This window comes from Capricornis sumatraensis, chromosome 22, assembly GCF_032405125.1.
Source record: "Capricornis sumatraensis isolate serow.1 chromosome 22, serow.2, whole genome shotgun sequence".
Lineage (NCBI taxonomy): Eukaryota > Metazoa > Chordata > Mammalia > Artiodactyla > Bovidae > Capricornis > Capricornis sumatraensis.
In genome coordinates this window covers 53659246-53681466 of record NC_091090.1, presented here as the reverse complement: position 1 = coordinate 53681466, position 22221 = coordinate 53659246, and the positions used below count along the sequence as shown (strand labels likewise).

Genomic DNA, 22221 nt, shown 5'->3' with positions numbered 1-22221 from the left:
CACACACACACACACACACACACACACACCCGTTCTGACCACTTCATACCCTTCAAAACAGCCTCCTGTGCAGTCAGGAGTCATACGGCGCCCGCGAGTTCCAGCTGTTTGTAAAGAGCGAGACCCTGTGTTGAGGCCCCAGGCAGGCCCACCCATTCAGGGGCCTATGTGAGCTACAGCCGGAGGAGATTCCCAGAGAGCAGCCCTCCTCTCAGGCTGGGAGGACACGTCAGGTACAGGACAGAGATCAAAAGTTTGGGAAAGTTCTGCCATCGAGTTACAGCTTTTTCGTTTGTTTAAGATTTTCTTCCAAAAGCCTACTTTCTATACTGCAAGGAGATCCAACCAGTCGATCCTAAAGGAAATCAGTCCTGGGTGTTCATTGGAAGGACTGATGCTGAAGCTGAAACTCCAATACTTTGACTACCTGATGCAAAGAGCTGACTCACTGGAAAACACCCTGATGCTGGGAAAGACTAAAGGCAGGAGGAGAAGGGGACGACAGAGGATGAGACGGTTGGATGGCATCACTGACTCGATAGACATGAGTTTGAGTAAGCTCCGGGAGACAGTGCAGGACAGGGAAGCCTGATGGGCTATAGTCCATGGGTTTGCAGAGTCAGACATGCCTTAGCGGCTGAACAACAGAAACTGTTATATGGGGTAAGAGGCTCTTTCAAGGTGAAGCTTTGAGGGCACGCCTGAAGCTCATTTTTAGTTAGACGACTGTCAGACCTCCCAGACACATCTGTGGTTTATACAGAATGTGGGGCTTATACCCCATCTTAACGTGAGGAAAGAGTGAGGATTTCAAGGAACAGTGAGTAGGGAGAAATGAACACTACAAACGCAGACGAAAGAAGCTACTGGGAAGTAAGGTCTGCTTTAGGAGAGTCTGTGCAGTTTCTCATCTCGGGCAACAGGAGCTCTTCTTCCTGATGTACCCCCTTCCCCCCTCAAAGCTTCCCATAAAGGGGGAATTATGGAAGTTGAATTCTTTTAGAAAAGCCTCCTTTTGGGCAGTAAGGGGGGTGCAGAGAACGCCTCTTCCCGCACCTGTCAACTCCCAGTAACCCTCGCACCGCCGTTGCAGCCCCTGGACCCTCCTGGGGCAGACGCAGTGGCCTGCATTGCCGCCTCTGTTCCCAACCACACGCGTGTCTGCAAGCAAGAGCCCTTCCCACTTCACAGGGTAGCTCCAAGAGGCAGGGGGCCAAGCAGGCTTCCAGGGTTACAGCACCTGGGACTTGAGCCCAGACCTTCAGATTTTAAATAGCAGATGTGTCCTCTGAGAACAAAGCAAAGAACACCGCCCTCCGAAGGCAAACTCGGATCCCATTCAGACACACTTTAGGCACTGTTTTCCTGTTAATCGTCTCCTTCCAATAAGACTCACCCAATTTATCACCAGGGCCATTAACAAGACCAGCCCTTAAAAAGCTAAACATATCCACGAGGGCTCCCTCCTGTGTTTGCTGAGACATAATTAAACACTCAGCAACCAGCCAAATGTCTAAGGGCCCATCACTGGCTCCTGAATTGTCCATCTGCTTTCAAACAGAAAGACACTGATTGATGACCTCAGGGACTGGGTGGAGTCTGGCCTAGAGAAGAGCTAATAATTGTCCAACAACAGTGCCAACCAGTGAGCAGCTCTCGCAGGCGAGGAGGAAGGCGCGTCTTATTTGGGAAGGACAAGTGGAAGCCAGAGGGCTACAGAAGGCGGGCTCTGCGTCCTACGCAGACATGGAGGATGTCGCTTCCTTCAGGGAATCTTACACTTGGTTCATTAATTCCTAAGACTGTTAGGACTTTTGCTCAGGTATAGAACACAAATTGGGCTTCCCTGGTGGCTCAGATGGTAAAGAATCTGCCTGAAATGTAGGGGAGTTAGGTTCGCTCCCTGGACTGGGACGATCCCCTGGAGAAGGCCATGGCAACCCACGCCAGGATTCTTGCCTGGAAAATCCCATGGACAGAGGAGCCTGGTGGGCTACAGTCCATGCGGCTGCAAAGAGTCGGATATCACTGAGCAACTAACTCTGAAGCTCTCTGAGAACACAAATTAGAGTGTTCGGCCCTGTCTCTGACGGCCCTGGAGGAATATTCTGATTTCTACAGCTTTTCCTTCCAGAACAGCACATGTCCAATAAGATGACCAACTAAGACTTAAAATTTAAATTTAAGTAAAGTTAAACAAAATAAAAAAGTCAGTTGTCGAGTTGGGCTAGCCACATTTCACATGTTCTATTGGACAGCGCTGATCTAAAATCTGACATCAGTGTCGAAATAAGGATATTTCCACATTCTCAAGAATGTAGAAGTAGGAAGGAGGGGGAGACAACTTAAGAGATGGTCTTTAAATTGTGAAATATTCAAGTCTACAGTGGAAAAGTATGTGAAGTAACAGAAGATACCTGTGCGCCCACACTCAGCTCGGTCGAATCTTTACGTTTATCATACTCCCCCACTTCCTTTAGTGAAAATAAGAAACTATAAGAGGTTCAGTGAGAGCCCCAGGGGGCCCCGTCAACAAGCCCAATGAAAGCCTTACTGAAAGTTCAAGGGAGGCCCATGATGGTGCCCGGCAACCACGTGGTGAGCACCCTGGGCTCCGGACCAGACGCGCGGGCCTGGCTCTGTGCATCTCTGCGCGCATGTGTGGACGTGGGCCCTGGGGACGGGATGCCACATCCTGCCGTCCTGCCCTGAGTAACCCGGCCATCGCAGGGTGTCCACCCCATTCTGGACACTGAGCTGGGTGCTCCCCACAGCCACGGCCACTCACTCAGAGCCCCAGAGGACTGCGCAATCTGGCTGAGACCTCTCATCTGTACACGGCCCGAGGGGAGTGCCCGCCAACCTCCCCAAGCCATCCCCAGGGGTCAGGCCTGGACCAGGGATGCCTGTGAAATGCAGACTCCGCTTTGGGGAGGAAGTGACTGAGCCCCCTTGCCTCCCCACCTCATTTCCGCCGCCAGCACCACCCTGGAAATAGAAGCTGATCTTCCATTATCTTGTCAGCAAAGTAAACATTTCTCCCTCTGGGTAAACAAGTCGGGCACTCTCTGAGCAGGAGAATAGGGGAGCCTGGCGGCAGGCCTTTCTCCTGGCAGCTCCGAGCAGGAGCGCCCCACTCATGGGGCCGGGGGTGCCCCAAGGCCTTCGAGTCCAGAGACCCCGGCCCTCCACCGCCAGGAGGTGCAGGGCTGCTCCGCAGGAACCTGACCTCTTTCCAGCCCTAGCTCTCCTTCCCTGCCCTACCCCAGCGGTCCAGTCCAAGGCTGGAACCTAAGGGGCTGTCTCTCCCTTCGTCCACCCCGCGCCAGTCACCACCAACACCTCCTGGAGACACTTAGGCACCACTGACTCGACCACCAGCATACACAGCTGAAGGCCCATGGGAGCCCCAGGGGCCCTGGGGTCTCTGGAACCTTCTCCAGGTTGTGGATCACCCCCATGGCATCCCCGTGGGCCCTGAATCATTACAGCGCCAAATACTCCTTCCTCCGCCTCCAGTTCCTCATGGCCTGGCAAACAGCCACACTTGGCATGACTTGTTTTTATCAGATTAAACTGTATCATCCCTCTTCCCACGCAGGATTGCGTTTCTGTTGGCGAAGGACAGTGAATACCCGACCAGCGCTTTAAACATCACTCAGTGTGGGGAGACAGCGGAGAGACGAAGACGGAGCCTCAGAGCTACGCAGAAATGAGCACAGCGCGAAAGCAGGATGTTCACGTTTACCGGGCAGTGCCCCAGCCCATCTAGTATTATAAGGATGAATATTTGCTCATTACTTCTGTCTCTCAGGCTACGACCCAGGAGACAGATGTATGTATGCTAAGCATCCTGATTCCTGGGGTACAGGAAAGAGGGGAACCACACGCTCTGGTCCCCCTTGCTTCCTGACCTCAGCGCTCCACCAATTCAGAGTCTTTGCATCTCCTGGGGTACACAAAAGGCTGGGTGTGGGGGTGGGGAGGGCCATGCTGATATAAAATTCTGTCCAAGAACTTGACGGCGCCGTGACCCAGAACACACACAAAGGCTCACGACACAGTTGTCGTTCAGTCGCTAAGTCGTGTCCGACTCTGTGATCTCATGGACTGTAGCCTGCCAGGCTCCTCTCTCCATGGAATTCTCCAGGCACGAATACTGGAGTGGGTTGCCACTTCTCCAGGGGATCTTTCTGAACCAGGGATCAAACCCATGCCTCCTGCCTTGGGGGGTGAATTCTTTACCACCAAACCACCTAGGAAGCCCTCATGACATAGTACTCAAGCCATATTATGTGTTTGCACTAAATTCTATTTTTTCCCTTTTAAAATACCTAGAAGGAGTCCCCCAAATGGACCTGGTAACCCCCTAAAGTATTACAAACTGCAGTTTCAAGGGTAGGGTTCAGGGTAGCTGCTTTAGGGGAGGGTTCAGATCGCTTTAGAAGCATGTGTACAGGGGCCTCCGAGAACTGGGACTCTGGCCCGTCCAGCCCACTGCCTGCTTTTCTACAGCCTGCCGCCTGCTTGTATTCGGTCTGTGAACTGCACATGGTTTTTACATTTTCAAAGGGCTCCCAACAGTCACAGGAAGAATCGAGCTTCCTGTGTGGAATGTCTGTGAAATCTGAATCTGAGCCAGCCAACAGCGTCCTCCTGGGGCAGGGCCACGCTCGCTCACTCCCAGCCTGGCTGAGTTATTCTCACATCAGGGCACAGACCGAGGGCCTGTGGACCGGGAAGACAGAACGTCCGGCCCTTCGCAGAAAAGCTGTGCTGAGGGCCGCGGAGCTCTGACAGGTGCAGACTGGACCCCCTGGTCAGTCAGGCAGGTGGGGGGCCAGAGTTAGGAGATATGTATGTTTATAGTCTGCAGCACGCAGGATCTTAGTTCCCCGGCCAGGGATCAAACCCGCCCCCCGCAGTGGGCGCGTGGAGCCCTAACCCGTGGACCGCCAGGGAAGTCCCAGAGTTAGGGTATTTCCGTTTCACTTTCGTTTGTAACAGAATGACCAGTAAGGTCACTTGAAGAGCAAGGTGATTTTTATTATGAGAACAGATTCCTTGGAGTTTCTCGGGTGCGGGGTAAGGAGGGTCCTCACTGTGGATTCCAAGGGCAGTGAGCTTGTCATCCAAGGGCAGTTTAATTTTTAATGCTTTTCTCTCATTGGGGCATTTAATTTGTGGTGGAAGAAAAGGATGGTGTTAAAAACCATCCCTTTCGGAACTTATAATTACGAGCCTGCATTTTCTCCACGTGAGGGAACACCAGGCTGATTAGACCAAATTTCTCTTAACATTCAAGCCATCGGAATGGCTGCAAACAAAGGTCTGGTGTGGCTGATGCCAGGCGTGCAGAGGCCGGGCGTGCAGAGGCCGGGCATGCAGAGATGTGCAGAGGTCAGGTGTGCAGAGGTCAGGTGTGCAGAGGCTGGGCGTGCAGAGATGTGCAGAGGCCAGGCATGCACAGGCCGGGCGTGCAGGGAAGGGAGAGAGTGGGCTGGGGCGGTGCGGCTTTTGGGAGGCCCGCCTGGGAGAGGAGAGAAGGCTCCCACAGGCCCTGCCGCCTGTGGGCCTTGGTACAGTGTCATCTGGGGATGCGGAGACGCCTGGGGTCGGCCTCTGGGGTGGACCAAGGAGGAGGAAGGAACAGTGGGAGGGGCAGGAACCCGACCGTGGCTGAGTTGTGGCGGGGTGCTGGGGGTGGCGAGCTGCGCCCCGGGCTCTGTCTGAGGGTGTGTCCACGGGCACACTCAGCCTGTGCGCACGGTCAAAGGCAGGCCCATAAGGGGCCCTCTGGTGCTCCCCTCCCGCCCCAACCCCCAGCAGCTCCAGCACCACCCCCTCGCCCCTCCTGGCCTCAGCCTCCGGCTGGGCCAGGGCCACTTAGACCGCTCGCAGCCCCTCCTGGCCCCCTAGCCCACCCCACCCCATAGTGCCCATGGTACCCGGACCCAGGGAGGCCACCCTTTTGTCATTTGGAACCAAAATGGTGGCCAAGGGGACTCAGTGCTTCCTTGTAAAGTGGGCCAGAGACCCAGGCTCGAAGGACCTCGCCGGTCACGCCTCATACACACACACACACTCACACACACACACTCCCCACCCCTGTTGGCAGGGTCCAGAACCAAGAGGCCAAGGCCCATCCACGCCCCACAGACGGCAGAGCCAGCAGAAGGGCAGGGAGGACCCAGCTCGAGGCTCCGGTGCCCAGTGCCCGGCTGGCAGCAGGCGACTCCGAACTCGAGTCACGGCACAGGCACAGCCTCCCAGCACAGGCACAGCCTCCCAGCACTGGGCAGGGCTGTGGGCCTGTGGGCCGGCCAGGCCTCGGGGACCACGGAGAAGGGGGCTTTGGGACGGGCAGCGTGGAAGTCACACATGCACACCAGGCACACAGCACACACACGTGCACGCATGCACGTACACCAGGCACACAGCACACACATGTGCACGCATGCATGCACACCAGGCACACAGCACACACACGTGCACGCATCCACGCACACCAGGCACACACACGGGGAGGGAGCACTGGGCCCGGCTACAACAATGGTCCACAACGGCAGGGAAAGAGCAGCCCCCTGAGGGGCTGGTTTCCAAGGCGCTGACCTTTGCCTCCGTCTCAGGCTCGTTTTTCCACCTTTAATAAGAAACCTCTATTACACTCCTCCGAGTCCCGGAAAACAGAATCCCCTGGGTCCTTCCGTCATATTCTCACATCAGGAGAAAACTTCTGAGTCTAGGCCACGAGATTTTCTGTGTCCTGAGGACGATTACTGTGCTTTGCTGTTCTTGCGTGATCACCCGCGTGGACCGTGGCCCGCCAGGTTCCTCTGTCCATGGGCTTCTCCAGGCAAGAACACTGGAGTGGGCTGACATTTCCTTCTCCAGGGGATCTTCCCGACCCAGGGATAGAACCCGTGTCTCCTGCACTGGCTGGTGGATTCTTTACCTCTCAGCCAGATTGGGAGCCTACGACTCTTTAAAAGACCGTAGAGTTAAACATCAGGAAAGAGGGTCAACTGAACACAGGAGATGAGGGTGACGGGACTCTTGTCGTCAATCACCAGAGCGGTCACGTGCCTCCTTCCCGGGTGGGACGGGGCAGGGGGAGGCTGTACGCCGTCTCCTTCACCGACGTCTGACACGGGTGGGTCTCTGTCCTTCCCTCTCCTCCCCAGGGACTTTCCCCAGGACCCCAGCCAACCCCGACCATGACACGGGCAGGGGCTCCGAGTCCCAGCCCTGGATTTTCTCCATCTCCTACCGTCTCTTGCTTTTTTGAGGGAGCCGCTGGGGGAAACCCCGTTCCTGGCCGGGCTAAGTTCTCCCTGCATTCTCCAGGGTGACCGGTGGTGAAACCACCTTCCCACGAGACAATCCTCCTGCGCACCCGGGGTGGCTCGTGGGGGTTTCCACGATCTCAGTACTGGAGTGGGGTGCCATTTCCTCCTCCAGGGATCGAACCCAGGCCTCCCTCATTGCAGGCAGGCGCCTTACCATCTGAGCCCCCCGGGAAGGCCTTGGGAGACGACCCCTTACGAGTGTCGGTGGGAGACGAGCTGGGGGGACGGCCGCCCAGGTTTCAGTCCTCCGCACGGCCGCTGAGCTCCCACCAGGCCATCGAGCCATTGGTGGACGTCCGCAGGGAAGGAGCCGCCCTGGGCCAAGCGGCCGTGGCCGCTGAGCATCACAGCACAGTCACAGCACATCACCTTCATTAGCACGTGTCCTCCCGCGGCAGGGAGCTGCGTCAGTTCCCAGGGAAGAGGGGCCCGTGGGAGAGCAGTGATCTGAGGGTCAGAGGTTACAGCTCTAGTTCCGCCCCTAAGAGCGTCTCGGGTCTGGATGCCTCCGTGCTGCCTCGCTCCTTTCAAATGGGAAACGGGAGAGCTTCTGAGTCGGCAAACCTGAGCCGACAACAAGACAGGAGAGCAGCGGCCCCTCTAGGCTGCGCCAGCGTCCACGCCCTTGTCTGCGGTGCCCATCCTCCACTCTCCTTGTGCGGCTGCCGCTCGCCAGTCAAAGCGAAAGGGGCCTCCCTCCAAACCCGACCAGCATCTCTGCACCTTCACACTGTGGGAATCAAAGAGGATGATCAGAGGCCCTGCTACCATCACTTTTCCCATCTTCAGGCTGAAAATCAGAGTATCAGAGAAAAGAGATGAACTTACTGTGTCTGGTAAGAAGCCTTTGAACCTAAAAAAACAAATGAGAGGAAGCCCAGTTTCCCGCTCACTGATTCCTCGTGCCCTATTCTCGGCAACAAGACCATCTTTCCTTCTCACTGTTTGTACCACGGAAAGAAAGGGGGCCAGGGCCACGGCCAAGGGCAGGAAGAGCCCCAGCGAGGTTACATCTCTGACGTGAAAACGGGGTGTGATCTGGGCCCTCGCACCCCACGTCCCCATCACCACACTCCCAGGCTGCAGGCTCAGGCTCCAGCAGCCCTGTCCAGCGTCCCGTGCCTTCCAAAATTCAGTTTCAGCACGGAGGAAACAGAAGCATGTGCTTTTCTGCCTCCTCCGCTGCACACGTTTGCTATTTCTCAAGTCAAGGCCCAAGTTCAGTCCTGAGCAAACGTAACCGTCAAAGCTGACTCGGCTCTTGTTCGTCCCTTCCACCCTTGTCTATGTGGAGGCGCCTCCCAAACACAGTGCTGAGCTTTCAAAGAGAAAAAGAGGAAGTTCAGGAGAGCAAATACATTTGCGGTTGTTTAGTTGCTAAGATTTGATCCCTGGGTCAGGAAGATCCCCTGGAGGAGGGCATGGCAACCCACTCCAGCGTTCTTGCCTGGAGAATCCCATGGAGGGAGGAGCCTGATGGGCTACAGTCCATGGGGCCACAAAGAGTCGGACACGACTGAAGCAACTTGGCACACAGCACAGTACCATGTGGTGTCCTAGAGAAGGCTTAGGGACAAGGACAGATGGGCTAAGATGAAAGGACATTCATGGGTTGACAGAGCAATGGGAGGTCCAGACAAGCGGGGAGGAAAAGCCGAGGGGCAGGAGGCCTAGGCGATCCTTTTCAAAACAATTCTATCGACGTGCGGTTGGTTCTCAACGTTGTGTTAATTTCTGCTGTACAGAATGACTCGGCTATGCACACATACATACTTTCTCATATTCCTTTCCCTTCTGGTTTATCACAGGACCTTGAATACAGTTCCCCGTGCTCTGCAGTAGGACCCTGTCGTCCGTCCATCCTGTATATACTACTTTGCACAATGATTCTTTGTCTCTGAGTCTGGGGAGGGGGTGCGTAGCTGGGTGACGTCAGGAATGTTTCCTAGTGACCGTGGATGAAAGCAATCAAAGCCCACATGCTCCTCTGAGCGGCTCCCCTGTGCCTGCCTGTTCTCAGGAGTTGGACCAGAGGCTCCTGGCACGTTTGGAAGGAAATGGTGAGCAAGCCAACAGCTGACGGCGCTGGGCCCTAAAGCAGGGCACGAAATCCAGCTGACCTGTGGTGGGGTCATGGGCCATGCCCCTGTCTTAGAGACGGCAGTGGCCGTCTCAGGAAGGGACACCTCCAAGGAGTGACCTTGGCAGCCTCTTACTTCCTCATCTGCTGCTGAAAATACAGCTGACCCTAAACTGAGCTGCTGCGCTCTGCCCTCGGTCAGCATCTCCGTTTCACTGCGCAGATCTTAGCCAAGGGGAAGAGTGTTTATTTTAGGACCAAACCTGCTGGCCAGGACCCCATCCGCGCAGTGTGTCTCTCCCCCAGTGTGGAGCTGGGTTGTGGCCGACGACTCCATCCTCTGCTGGGCAATGAGGACTGCTGGCCTGGACTGCCGGCTGTTGGAATCAGGCCCGTGATGTCAACAGAGGAGGACGCACGGTTACACCCGGGCCCTTCAGAGCGTTTTTAGACTCATGACCTCGTAAGGCCTCAGTAAACCCTATAAATAAGGATATCAGGTGTCATGCCCATCTCTAAGACGAGAAACGACACCTTCAAAGGCCGGTTCATCGACACGGGGATACACCAGAGACCCAGGCTTCTAGATCACTCACTGCGGGCATCCTGGAGGCTCCTCTTTGAGCAGGCCAGCCTGGAGGAGACAGTCACAGCAGCACGAAAACCAGACACGAGGCAGGTCTGCACAAGATGCTAACACCTCGTGCGGGGCCCACACCACACTGCCCAGGTCTCAGAAGTCCAGCGGCACGCAAAGGCCAGGGGAGTATTTATCGTTGTTTTTGCCAAACAAACCCTCCCTTACCTTAAAAGCAAAGGTCAAAAGCACAGACTAACTCCCAGTGCAAAGACCCGGCTGGAGAATGTGCCGCGGCTTCCGGAAAGGCTGTGCTAATGATCACCCAGACGACTTTCTTCAGTCAGGCAGGCGGCAGCCCGGTGACAGCATGGGGACCAACCCCCTAACCAAGCAGCAGGAGGAGGCGACGCCCACTCAGGGTGTGTGTGTGTCCCAGCTCCCCACGCCCTGCATCAGCCAGAGCTTAACTGCCTCAAAAACCGAACCCCATGCATCGTGCTGTTTACCTCTTTCCAAGTATCAAGAAAGTGGAGCTGTTAGTGCTTAGTTGTGTCTGAGTCTTTGTGACCCCATGGCCTGTAGCCCGCCAGGCTCCTCAGTCCATGGGATGCTTCAGGCAAGAATACTGGAGTGGGGTGCCACTCCCTTCTCCAGGGGAATCTTCCTGACCCAGGGATGGAAGGAACCTGGGTCTCCTGCACTGCAGGCGGATTCTTTACTGTCTGAGCCACCAGGGAATATCAAAGAGACATCTAAACACGTATCACAAATAAAAATCCAGACTCAACCTTTCTGGTGGCCAGATTAAAAGCTCCTTGAGGTGAGGGGCTGCGTTCCTATTCTAAGTCCCGCGTCCAGCTTTTGACCCAGAGGAAGCTCTGAGTAACGGCGAATCACGGGAAAGAGAAGGCTGGTCGTGCACCATAAACGCGTCCCGTCTGCTCATTCAACAGGGGCTGTGCAGAGGCACTCTGCTGGGGCAGGTGCCAGGATGAGTGAGCGGCCTGCCGGCCTCAGGGGCCCACAGTCTGATGGAGGAGGCATGGGGCTCTGAGGTCAGATCCCTGGGAGGGGGAGGAGGGAGGCAACCCTGGGGAGGACCCTGCAGAGGGAAAGGTGTCTGAAACCACCCTGTGGGGGACAGGGAGGCGGGGCTGAAGGCAGGGCTCAGCTCACGCCCAGGAAGAGCGGTCGAGAGCCCCCCGGGAGGGTCTGCTTCATCACCACAGACAGCACCAGGAGGGGCCACGGGTCCGTGAGGAGGGGCTGCAGCGTGGAGGCGGGCAGGGGTGGGGGCTCTGCGGGTTCACAGGTGCTCGGGCCACGTCCTGCGCAGCCTCTGCTCTCTGTGCCCCAGCGCCTCGGAACCAGGCCTCCACTGCCTGCCTGCCTGCCTCCACGGCAGGTCTGCCCTCCCCCGGCCCCCACGCTCGTGGGTCTCAGTGATTTAATATGACAGGAAGACGGGGTGCGCCGAGAGGGAAAGTCTTATTCCTTCAGTGCTGCAGAGACGGCAGACCAGACAGACGGCATCTAGAGCCACAGTCATCTCAGCGGAGAGAAGCAGGGACTCTGGGAAGGACCGGCGGGAAGGCGCCAACGGAGGCCCGGCTGACTCGGAGACCAGGCTGGAAGGCCCACCTGCCGGAGGCCTCGCCAGCACCCGGCAGACACAGACGGTGTTGAGCTGGTGGGCGGGGGCTGGCCCTCGTCACCAAATGGCCTTCTCAGCCCCCACACAGAGACTGCCACTCGAACAAGGATCCTGAGTGCGAGTTTACAACCAAACGGAAACCGAGGAAGATCTCCAGACAGCCGATGGGCAGGTGTGTGTGATTCCACCCCTACGAGGCCCCTGGAGCCATCAGATTCAGAGACAGAGAGCACACGGGTAGTTGCCAGAGGCCGGAGACGAGGGGGCAGGATGCTGTGCTTGGCGGGATAGACTTTCAATTTTGCAAGGTGAAAAAGTTTTGGAAATGGACAGTACGACAATGCAAACATTTGTAATGCTGCTGAATTATACACTTAAAAATAGTTAAAATGGTAAATTTTACATCATGTGTCTTTTACTACAACAGAAAATCAACAGAAAGCAGGCATAATTGCCTCTGGAGCCCTGCCCTGCCTGCACCCACCTGCCCCACACACCAGGGCCCTTATGTCCCCTTTCCCATTGCAGGACCAGATAAACTCAGCCACCATGACATGGAACTGACTCCGGAGGGTGTTGTGTTCCATCCTCAGGGCAAGGATCCTATGTGGCTTAAAATAGACACTTCCATCCTGACGGTCAGATGTCAGGCACCTGCTCGGCAGCAGGGAGAGGTCACTTCAGGGCCTTCTCACCTCCTGAGGTCACCTCGGCATCTCCATACACACACACATCCCCACGTTCCCACTTATTCCTGCGTCCACCGCCACCTGCGCTCAGATGCTGCCCCAGTTCCCGAGGAGCGAGCTGAGGCCTTTGTGACGACGCCAGACAGAGGGGCAGACAGCCCCAGGAGGCACGTCCACCACAGGCTTCCTGGGGGAGGAGGCGGGGAGCCTCGGGCCAGGTGTGGGCAGACACAGCGGGCAGCTCAGAGGGAGCTCAGGTGGACAGCTGAGCAGCGCAGGGCTGGGGGACCCTCCTTCCAGGCCTCGGGAGCATCCCGAGTCCCACGTGTGCACACTTCGCGGAAGGACGGGGGGGCGGGAGGGTACAGGAAGGGGCAGGATCTCGGCTCTGGGCTCTGCCCTGCGTGCAGCTGGCCGTCCAGGTCTCCTGGCTGAGACAGGGCCATCGCCGCTCGGCCCCGTGACCTGGTGCTGCAGGGATCCCTGCTTTACACCTCCCAGAGGACACAGGGGCCTGGGGCAGAGCCAGGGGACGGCTGGCCCCACGAGGTGGCGGCCACCTGCAGGCACAGCCTGAGGACAGGCTCAGACTCTCGGCCACAGGCCTGCTCTTGCCGGTGGCCGGGTGGCACAGCTCTCCCTGCCCTGGGCTGTCTGGCGTCCCCACATGCACTGAGATAGGCGCGACGCCCGCCCCCCAACCCCCCACCCCCACCACCCCGGCTCCCCCGGGGCCCCTCCCTGAGCCCCGCTGGGAGGGGACACCCTTGCGCACACAGAAGGCTCTCTGTCCAGCCACACACAAACTGCAAGAGGGGCTCGCTGGAAATGAATGCCCGTGACCTGACTCAGAACCAACCTCCTTTCCTGCACTTGACCCCAGAGCGGAAGAAAGGCAGGACGAGCTAATTCCGTCCATACGTCGCGTAGCTGATGAAGTGCTCACCGGAGGACCAGACTCCAGGCTTCCGGGCTGGGGATGGCACTCATTCGTCCCCTTCTTTACAAGAGTGTGACAGTGCTCGGGGCCTGAGCGGGCGAAGCCCTGCGGGGCGAGGTCACACCCATCCCGGCCCTGCTCACGCCTGGGCCGAGGTCACACCTGTCCCAGCCCTGCTCACGCCTGGGCCGAGGTCACACTGAAGGGCATGGAGACTCGGCACAGGTTAGGGAGGGGATCAGGAGGTGGTCCCACCGCCGCATTTCAAGGTCAGCCTGTGCCGCTCATATGGGAAGGGATGGCAAGGGAGGGAGTCACTCCAGGCCATGAAGCCCCCCAACCTGCTGCCTCCGGAAGGAGGGGGTGCCTATGCTGCTCCTGGGCCCATCAGGGGCGCCGTGCAGGGAGCGGCAGGAGATGTGTGCAGCCAGCCCACCATCAGGGACACGTGGGCTGAGTCCGAGGTTGCTGAAGGCACCTGAGGCAGGGGAGTGACATGATGGGCTTGGGCTGAGAGGGGTCACTGTGGAGTGAAGAGGAGTTGGAGGGACGCACGGATGCACAGAGCCCCCGGGAGCAGCCAAGCCCCTCGAGGGGGGATGAGAGGAAGGAGAGACTGAAGGGTGGGTGCCGCTGCAGCCGTGGAGGTGGGAGATGCTGTGTGCTCGATCCTTAGTGGGTTCAGGAAAACAGCGGACAAGACACGCCAAACCCATCTCGGCCAGCGCTCTGAGACAGGGCCAGGGCCTCTGAAGCGCCGGCTTCTCCATCTGCCCAGGGGGCCTCTGCTGGACGCCCACTGGGCACCTGTTCACCCACGGAGGGTGCAGGATCAGGAGAAGCAGGTGGCACGCTGAGGGGATGCCCCCTTTACAGCGCTTCCCGCGAGGAATAGAGAAGGACACAGGTGGGACCAACAACCGTGGAAACGACCCACCAGGGATTTACCAGAATAATCCCGCTTGAAATACCCTTTTCTGCCCTAATCCTGAGACAGGGTTGGGCCATGTGTTCATTTTCCTCTCCTTGAAAACTTTTAAGTATTAAAGGGCTAGCTGTCGGGTCTGTAAGGCCAGTGTCTGTATCCTGATTTCTTCTGGGGACATCAGCTAAGTGGTGGTAAACGTTTAACTCACACTGTTGGCGCGCGGGGGCCGGGTTAGTTCGTGTAAACTCTCCAGTAGGGTTCCTGCCTCAACAAACAAGTAACTCATTACTCTACCATCAGAGCCACCAGGAGGCCTCCTGGGGGAGGGAGTCGGAACAACTTACCCTCCTCCCGTTTGGACAAAAAGCATTAATGTTTTCTGGGAACAGGGCGTTTGGGCCCGAACCCGAATCCTTGGTTCTCTCTGATGCACTGCTTGCTAGACGCACGCCTTGTGAACACGCTTCCTGCCCGGCGCCTCCTGGAACGCCTTCCACAGAGTCCCAGCGCTGGCACCACAAGTCAGGCTCCTCCGGGACCCCCGCCCCCCACGCCCACCCAGAGCTGGGGGGGTCATCAGCTGGGACGCACAGGCGTGTCTGGGGGGAGCCGCAAATTTCCTGCAGTGTTACATACGACTGCCTGGGTGTAAAATAAGCATTTTTCAGCAGAAGAACCCATAGTTTTCGTCAAATTCTCGAAGGGGTCTCTGACCCAAAAAAAGATTCAGATGACTCGGGAGCACCAGTTTAAAAGGTGCTTTCATTTCTGTCAAATCGGCCATATTTCAACATAGAGTGGGTCAGAGCGATCAGAAGTGGAAAGAAGTCAAGGATGGGCAATTGCATCTGTAAGGTTTCAGGGAAATTAAAACACATCCTGCGACGGGATACGATATGCAAAAGGACTGTGATAGAATGGGGCGGGGGGCGAGGTGATGGCCACGGAAGCGGGGTTGGGTCAGGGTCAGGAAGGAGAAAGAGCCGTCGGAAGCCCCAAGTGGACGCAGGGCCCTCCTGTCCGCCCCGAGGTGGGCGCCGCAGGCAGCTGGCTTAGCGGGCACACCGGTTCCTCTTTTTATTTAAACTATTGGAAAGCGCGTGCGCAGCACAGCAGTCCTGGTCACCCCCGCCCCCCGCCGCCCCCGACGCCACCCCCGGGACAAGCCGCTGAAACGTCAGAACTGCTCGGAGAGACGGGCTGATTGAGATTCTGTGGTCTTCCCAGGGATGCTCTATTTCTAACCCAATTCCGACTGTCACAAAGTGTGAGGTTTACACAGACTTTTGGTAAGAAAATACCTTTTCCTTTTTAATATTCCCATGAATAATTTAGCCTCGCTGACAATTCCTCCAGTCTTCTTCAAGCGCTGCTTCTGAAGACAGATGGGGACATTCTGGGCAGAAGGGACTGAAAAAACCACGTGAATCTCTGCTTCTCACCCTGCAGGGGCCCTAATTAAAAATAAAAGAACCACCACAACAAAAAGACCAAAAGGACTGTAGTCTGAGGGCTTTGAAGATCACCATCACCTCCTGGTAATTCCCCTGCAGCCCCGGGTTCAAAGTGATAGGTCTCCTTTATGAGCGCTGCCTGAAAGTTCACGCATAAATTGCTTATTAGAAATAATGGCGTAAACAAAGGAGCCTTCTATGAAACAGAAGGAGACTCACAGACAGAGAACAGACATGTGGTGGCTCGGGGCAGAGGCGTGGGGGAGGGATGGAGAGGGAGTTTGGGGTTAGCAGGGTTATATATAATAATATATAAGGACGGGTAAGATCAAGGCCCTACTGCACATTACGGGGAGCTCTAGTCAAAAGCCCGTGATAAACCACAACAGAAAAGAATATGAGAAAAAATGTATATATGTGTAACCGAATCACTCTGTTCTATAGGAGAAAATAGCACCACGTAACTTCAACTGTACTTCAATTAAAAAAAGAAGTAATGGTATGAACATACGTTTAGGCTCTCAATTCAAGGCCACAATTTTTAGGGGCCCTGACCCAGGCTACACAAAGCATTTTAACCCAAAGACTGGTGAAAGGCTTCCTATTTAAAATGTCTGTGTGTGGAAACAACATTGCCTTGATATTATAAATGGTTAATATATTTTAAATGCAACATTTTTCTTGTGAAAAATTCCATTACATACAGGTACACCTCCAAATTCAAGGGGAAAAAGAAGAACTCACTCCATGGTAACCACTAATTATCCTTTGTTAACATCATAGTTTTGTTTTAGGAGGAAGAGACAAAGTATAAGAAAACAGCTCCAGCTGATGAGGATGACGTCTCGGTGTGGACTCGTGTGCACCACTGAGCATCACTGTATGGGATCCATGCTTCCACTTTCAAGGATGCCTTGGTTGGGAATTCTTTCCCCTAAACTTTCCCACTGATTTTTTTTTTTTTTTTTTTACAAAATTAAAGGTGGTTAACCGTATCCAGGGAGAAGGCAATGGCACCCCACTCTAGTACTCTTGCCTGGAAAATCCCATGGACGGAGGAGCCTGGCAGGCTGCAGTCCAGGGCGTCACTGAGGGTCGGACACGACTGAGCGACTTTACTTTCACTTTTCACTTTCACGCATTGGAGAAGGAAATGGCAACCCACTCCAGTGTTCTTGCCTGGAGAGTCCCAGGGATGGGGGAGCCTGGTGGGCTGCCGTCTATGGGGTCGCAGAGTTGGACACGACTGAAGCGACTCAGCAGCAGCAACCATATCCAGGGATGCAAGAAGTCTTTAAAGTTAAGCTTTTGGGGAAGTGACTTACATGGAGATTATTTAGCAGGACGATTTAAATGCTTAAACACAGGTGGGAGAAGCCCGAGTGGGTCCTCGAGGAGCTTGGAGCCTCAGGCAGAGGTGGTGGGTGTGGGCCCCCGAGGACAGGGGGCCTGCTCTTGATTCTGACTCCTCGACGCTCTCTCTGTACAAGCGTGAAGAGTGGACTCTCCCCGGGACCCTGACTTGGGAGAAAGCCTCATCGGGGTGGGCAGGCCGCCCAGGGCACCAGTCAGTCGTGCTGGTCCAGACCTGCGGCCCCTGCAGCCACGGGGTCCGAGGCCGTGGAGCTCCTCGCTCATTGGGCCGTGGGCCCACCTGCCGGAATGCCTGCTCAAACTCCAGGTTGAGCAGGTTCCCCGTGACCTTGCTGATGCCTCTGCCTGCCTTGCACACATTTAATGGGGAGGGAACATCGATCCTGGTCACGTGTCAGCAACTCGACTGGCCTCTTGAAACCAGCAGGGCCTTCAAAGCAGGGCATCAGGGACCCGCGTCTCCGCCCCCAAGGCCGAAGGGTCTCCTGCCTGCCGAGCCCCTGCCCTGCCCTGGGTCCTCCAGCCGCACGGCAGGCCTTTCAAGGGCAGACAGCACAGGTCAAGTGTTCGGCTTCCTTAAAACAGCTCTGACCTCACGCTTTCTTTTTTTTAAACGAATTCCACAGCTCCTGGGAATGTGTTCTTATTCTGAAAGAACCAGTTTACATTTTATTTACTCTTTAAGAGATGCTGTAACACAAATATGAACTGATTGGGGAAAGCACCTTGGAGAGGTTCCGCAACTAGGGTCCTCTCCTCGATGAGCGTTTTTATTTTGACGTTTGTCTGGCACCCGGGTTACCAGCACAACTCGAGATCTACTGTTAAGACTCAGGAGCGATTTCAGAAATTTGAAGTAGCTGCCGCTGGCTGAGTGGCTGCCAAGTCTGGGAGACAAAAATGAACAAGATTCTCCTCCAGCAGACACAGGCGGGCGGGCCAAGACCCAGGCCACGCGTCGGCAGCTTCTCCCATCAAAAGCCAAAAGTGAAGGTGTTGGTGCTTCGGGCCACAGGCTTTCTGTCGTGACCGACTGATCCTGGCATCTCAGTGCAGAAGCCACAGAACTGCAGGGGCAGGGCCGGCTCTAAAGAACTCCACCGCTGGACACGGAAACTCCAATTTCTTTCAGTTTTCACACATCACTAAATACTCATCATCTTCTGACGTTTCATGAATCGTAAAACAGAATAAAAACCACTCACAGCTCAGTGACCACACAGCACGGGCAGCCGGCCGAGCGTGGCTGGGGGGCGTGGCCTGCAGACTCCTGAGTCTGCCCCTTCCTTGCTGGGTGCGGGTGAGCTGCCTGGACGTCCCGAGCCCCGCTTTCCTCATCTGTAAAACGAGGAGGTGAATCTTTGTCTCGTGGGGTCGAACAATGAGGCACCTAAACATAGAAAGCGCTAGACGAATGCCAGCTGGTCTTCCTGGAGGGGCGGCCTCGCTAGTCGCGGCAGTAACAGCTAAGCTTCCCGAACACTTGCCTGCTGCCAGCATGGTGTTGAGCGCTGCGAGCTTTTTATAGTATTTTATCTAATCTACCAGGCCATCGGTTTTTTAAGATGCATCGTTAATGAATGGACCACCGAGACAGAGAGAGCTGCCAGTTAACCTCTGACATAGCATCGATCGTAAGACGCATCCTGATCTCACAAATGCTAAAATCTGTGTGTGTGGTGGGGGTGGAAGCAGGGAGGACTGCGCTTTAGAAACAACGATCACCAGTGTCTCCTTGAAGTCCGTGAGCATCCTAGGAGGTGGGTGCCCCTATCCCCACTTCACAGAAGGGGAAAGTGAGCAGCGGCCCGAGCATGCTCAGACGGCTGGGGTCGAGCGCGGGCAGCACAGTCTGGAGTCTGAGCTCAGACCCTCAGGCACGAACGCCTGGCGGAAGCTGAAGCAGCTGGACCTCTGAGTAGGAAATGGCAAGGTCCAGGAGTCAGGCACAGAGGGGGCCTGTCCCTGGTCAGAGAGGACACACACAGGCCGGCCAGTCGTGTCCCCTGGGCGCTTCTGGGCAGGGTGTGATTACAGAAGGAAGTAACAGGAAACGCGAATCTCAGATGCAGGATAAAAACGGCAGCTGTACCAGCATCTCAGCTTCAGGGTCCCCGGATGGCCACATGGGGAATCCTGTCCAGCTCAGGGAGGTGGACCGAGATGCTGAGCGGACGTGACGTGATGTCTGGGGCCCAGGACTTCAGGATGCGTCCCTTGGTGCCCCGGCCGACCAGCGTGGGCCCGGGGACCTACACTGCGTGGGCAGGGTGGTTCACGCCAAGCACCTGCTTCCTTCTGAGAGCCTGGAGTCTGGTCCGAGCCGGGCAGAGGGGGCTGGTGTGATCAGCCCTGGTCACATCCCCAGGTGCTGGGTCTCCGATGAGCTCCTGGTGGCACCGTCTCCCACGTGTCATCACAGCCTGTAGCTGGGGAATGAAGCCCCCTCCGTGGGACTCCCTAGGAGTGGACGCGGAAGTCAGGCCTGGCCGTCTGCGGACTTCGCCCTGTGCTGGGTTTGCTGTTTCCTCTCCTGTGAAAAATCACAGCCAAACTAGAGGCCGACACGCTGAGTCCTGAGCACCTCAGTCCCAGGGTGGGCTGGGGGCTCTGATACAGCCACGCCCAGCCGTTTCATTTCAGGGCACCGTCCTCAAGAGACAGCGCCGAGCCAGGTGCTGGACGGAGGCCCTGTCTGCGCTGGCCCTGGAGCGGAGGTCGCAAGAAGCCGGCGGAGGATCTCTGTCCCGCTCGGGGGCAGACTGCCCGGTCCACGCTCCACTGGGAGAGGTGACCTCGTGATTTCTGTGCTTCGAGTGGAAGACAGATGGTGGCGGGAGACGGTAATGGTGACGACGAAGGTGACAACGGCTCACGCTTTCTGGGACCTGTCGGGCACCGTGGGCACCTCCTGCGTCAGCTCACCCTCAGCCACCCTGGGAGGTGGGCGCCGTTGTCGGCTCCATCTTGCGATGAGGACGCAGATCACAAAACAGCTAAGCACTGCCCACCGTCACACACTGGTTTGGGGACACAATCCTTGGCTTTAGAATCTGAGTTCCCACCACCATGCCCAACTGTCCCTCTCTGGACACAGACAGAAATCTTCACTGGTCTCAGCAGGCCCGATGCCACCCTCCCCTTGAGGAGACACAGGGCGGGTTACATCCAGGCCTCAGCAGGACACGTGTGTGCGCGGCACCCTCTGGCAATGTGGACAGTGTGGGCTCTGGGTCCCTCTAGGGCACCACGCTTTGCACCAAACACTCAGAGCAGACAGATGGGAGGGGGTCACCGTTTGGGACCGGGGGGTCAGCACAGACTAGAACTGTGATCCAGTCTCGGGGAGCATGTGGACATGGGGGGATCTCAGAGATGAGTTCCCAACAGTCAGAAGGGAAAGCGAGCAGCCCACGGGGAAGAGGTGGACCCAGCCATGACCGTGAGAAGCGGAGAGGCCCAGGGGTCCACCTGCAGAGAAGTCAAGCTGACGGCTCCTCCGTGGGATGCTCGAGTGTAACAGTGGAGTGCAGCCAAGAAGGAAGTGATGGTTTACTAAGAGTTACGGGGGCAGATGGAGGCATGGACGGGGAGGAGCTGAGAAGATGCTGATGGAGTCTCAGAACCCCGTGAACCCGAGCGACACGCAGGCAGAGGCTAGACCGAGGTGGGTTCCACGGCCGCTCTCCTGCTGAGACCAGTGAGACCCCGGCTGGCGCGACCTCTCTGAGCCGACGGTGGTGCTGATGGTCCCGGCCTTTCCCAATCTAACCTTTGAGGATTCTGATAGACTTGGGCTGGAACTGCTGGCAGCCGTGGGCTTAAGAACCACTTCTGAAGAGAGGACTGACGGCCTCCAGCATCTCCCTAGCAGCGGCGGGGTATTCACGATGGCCCAAGAGCAAGCACGGAGAACTGCAGGAATGACGGTGATACTGATGGGGGTAAGGGAGTCAGGGCAGAAAGTCAAAGACATTCATCGCTTCACACAGAAAAACACGTTTACGGAAGAAACAATCTTAGCAACGACAAGAATGGAGGCTCTCAATAACAATAAGCTACATGGGAAAAAGGAGGAAAAAATGAAAAGCAAGCCCAAGAGAAGACAGGCTTGCTGGTGGCTGCCTGGTCACCAGTTAATTCACCAGCTCCGCAGCTTCAGACAAATCACCTCTGTCAAAACACTGCTCGGACAGCTGCAGTCAAAGCCGGTTAAGTCTCAGGATCATGTCCCAGCACATTCTGTGTTTTGAAGGAGGACCAGCCTGTGACCCTTGGGAAGCTAACTGCTTTTCCATTTCCAAGCACAGTCAGGCATCCGATGAAACCATTCATCTCCCAGGTGGCCATGCCCCCTAGCGAGCTTTCTGCCTGGGGACCAACGTGGGCCCATGGCAAGCACCAAGGCCACGACCCTGGGCTGAGGGAGCAGTTCTGGGCAGAAGCTGCTCAGTCCTGGCGTGGAGGCTGCTTCCTGCTCTGCGCACAGTCCCTCTCTCCAGGGAGGGAGACTTCAGCCCCTGATGTGTGTGCTATACGCGTGCATATCGAGTATCCAGGCCGCTCTGCAGCTGGCTCCTTCCAATCAATTAACGCGCCTTGAACACGTGCACGGGGCTTCCTAGGTGGCTCAGCGGTAAAGAACCTGCCAATGCAGGAGACTCAGGAGACTCGGGTTCTATCCCTGGGTCAGGAGGAGCCCCCGGAGGAGGAAATGGCAGCCCACTCCAGCGTTCTTGCTGGAGAACCCCATGGACAGAGGAGCCTGGTGGGCTACAGTCCATGGGGTCACAAAGAGTCGGCCACGACTCGGTGAGTGAGCACGTGCGTGTGCACTAGGCCACTACCGGCCACGACTGATTTCCGGGTTAATGGGGCAGAAAGAAGGGAGGCAGATGCAGACGTCTAGCAGCTGGCGCTCTTCTCATTCAAATATCCCCCTCAGAGGAAACCACACGCCTCCTCTGTTCACTTGGACTTGCCTTTTAAGTAGCTGATACACTGGGAATTTTAATAGTAGAAATAAATTCGTTTGGTGCATATTTCTGTTCCCATTCTAGTGGGCGCTGGGAAGCCTCCTCTACATTCCACCCTGGATTGTTTTATGGCTACAAACAATTCTCTGGAAAACATGCTGCACTCGGGGTAATAAAGACCCTGCAGATTTTATTAA

At 56.3% G+C, this 22221-nt stretch overlaps 1 protein-coding gene and 1 long non-coding RNA gene across 5 annotated transcripts in view; both read right to left on the bottom strand.

Moving 5' to 3' along the window:
• SLC22A23 (solute carrier family 22 member 23) overlaps nt 1–22221 on the bottom strand; it is a 127507-nt gene that overhangs the window by 41738 nt on the left and 63548 nt on the right. The gene's annotated exons all lie outside the window — the stretch shown is intronic.
• LOC138069700 (uncharacterized) lies at nt 6719–10148 on the bottom strand. Its single transcript, XR_011144088.1, has 3 exons — nt 10026–10148; nt 9693–9910; nt 6719–8079 (listed from the first exon to the last, which is right to left on the bottom strand). It is a non-coding gene; the product is annotated as an uncharacterized lncRNA (long non-coding RNA).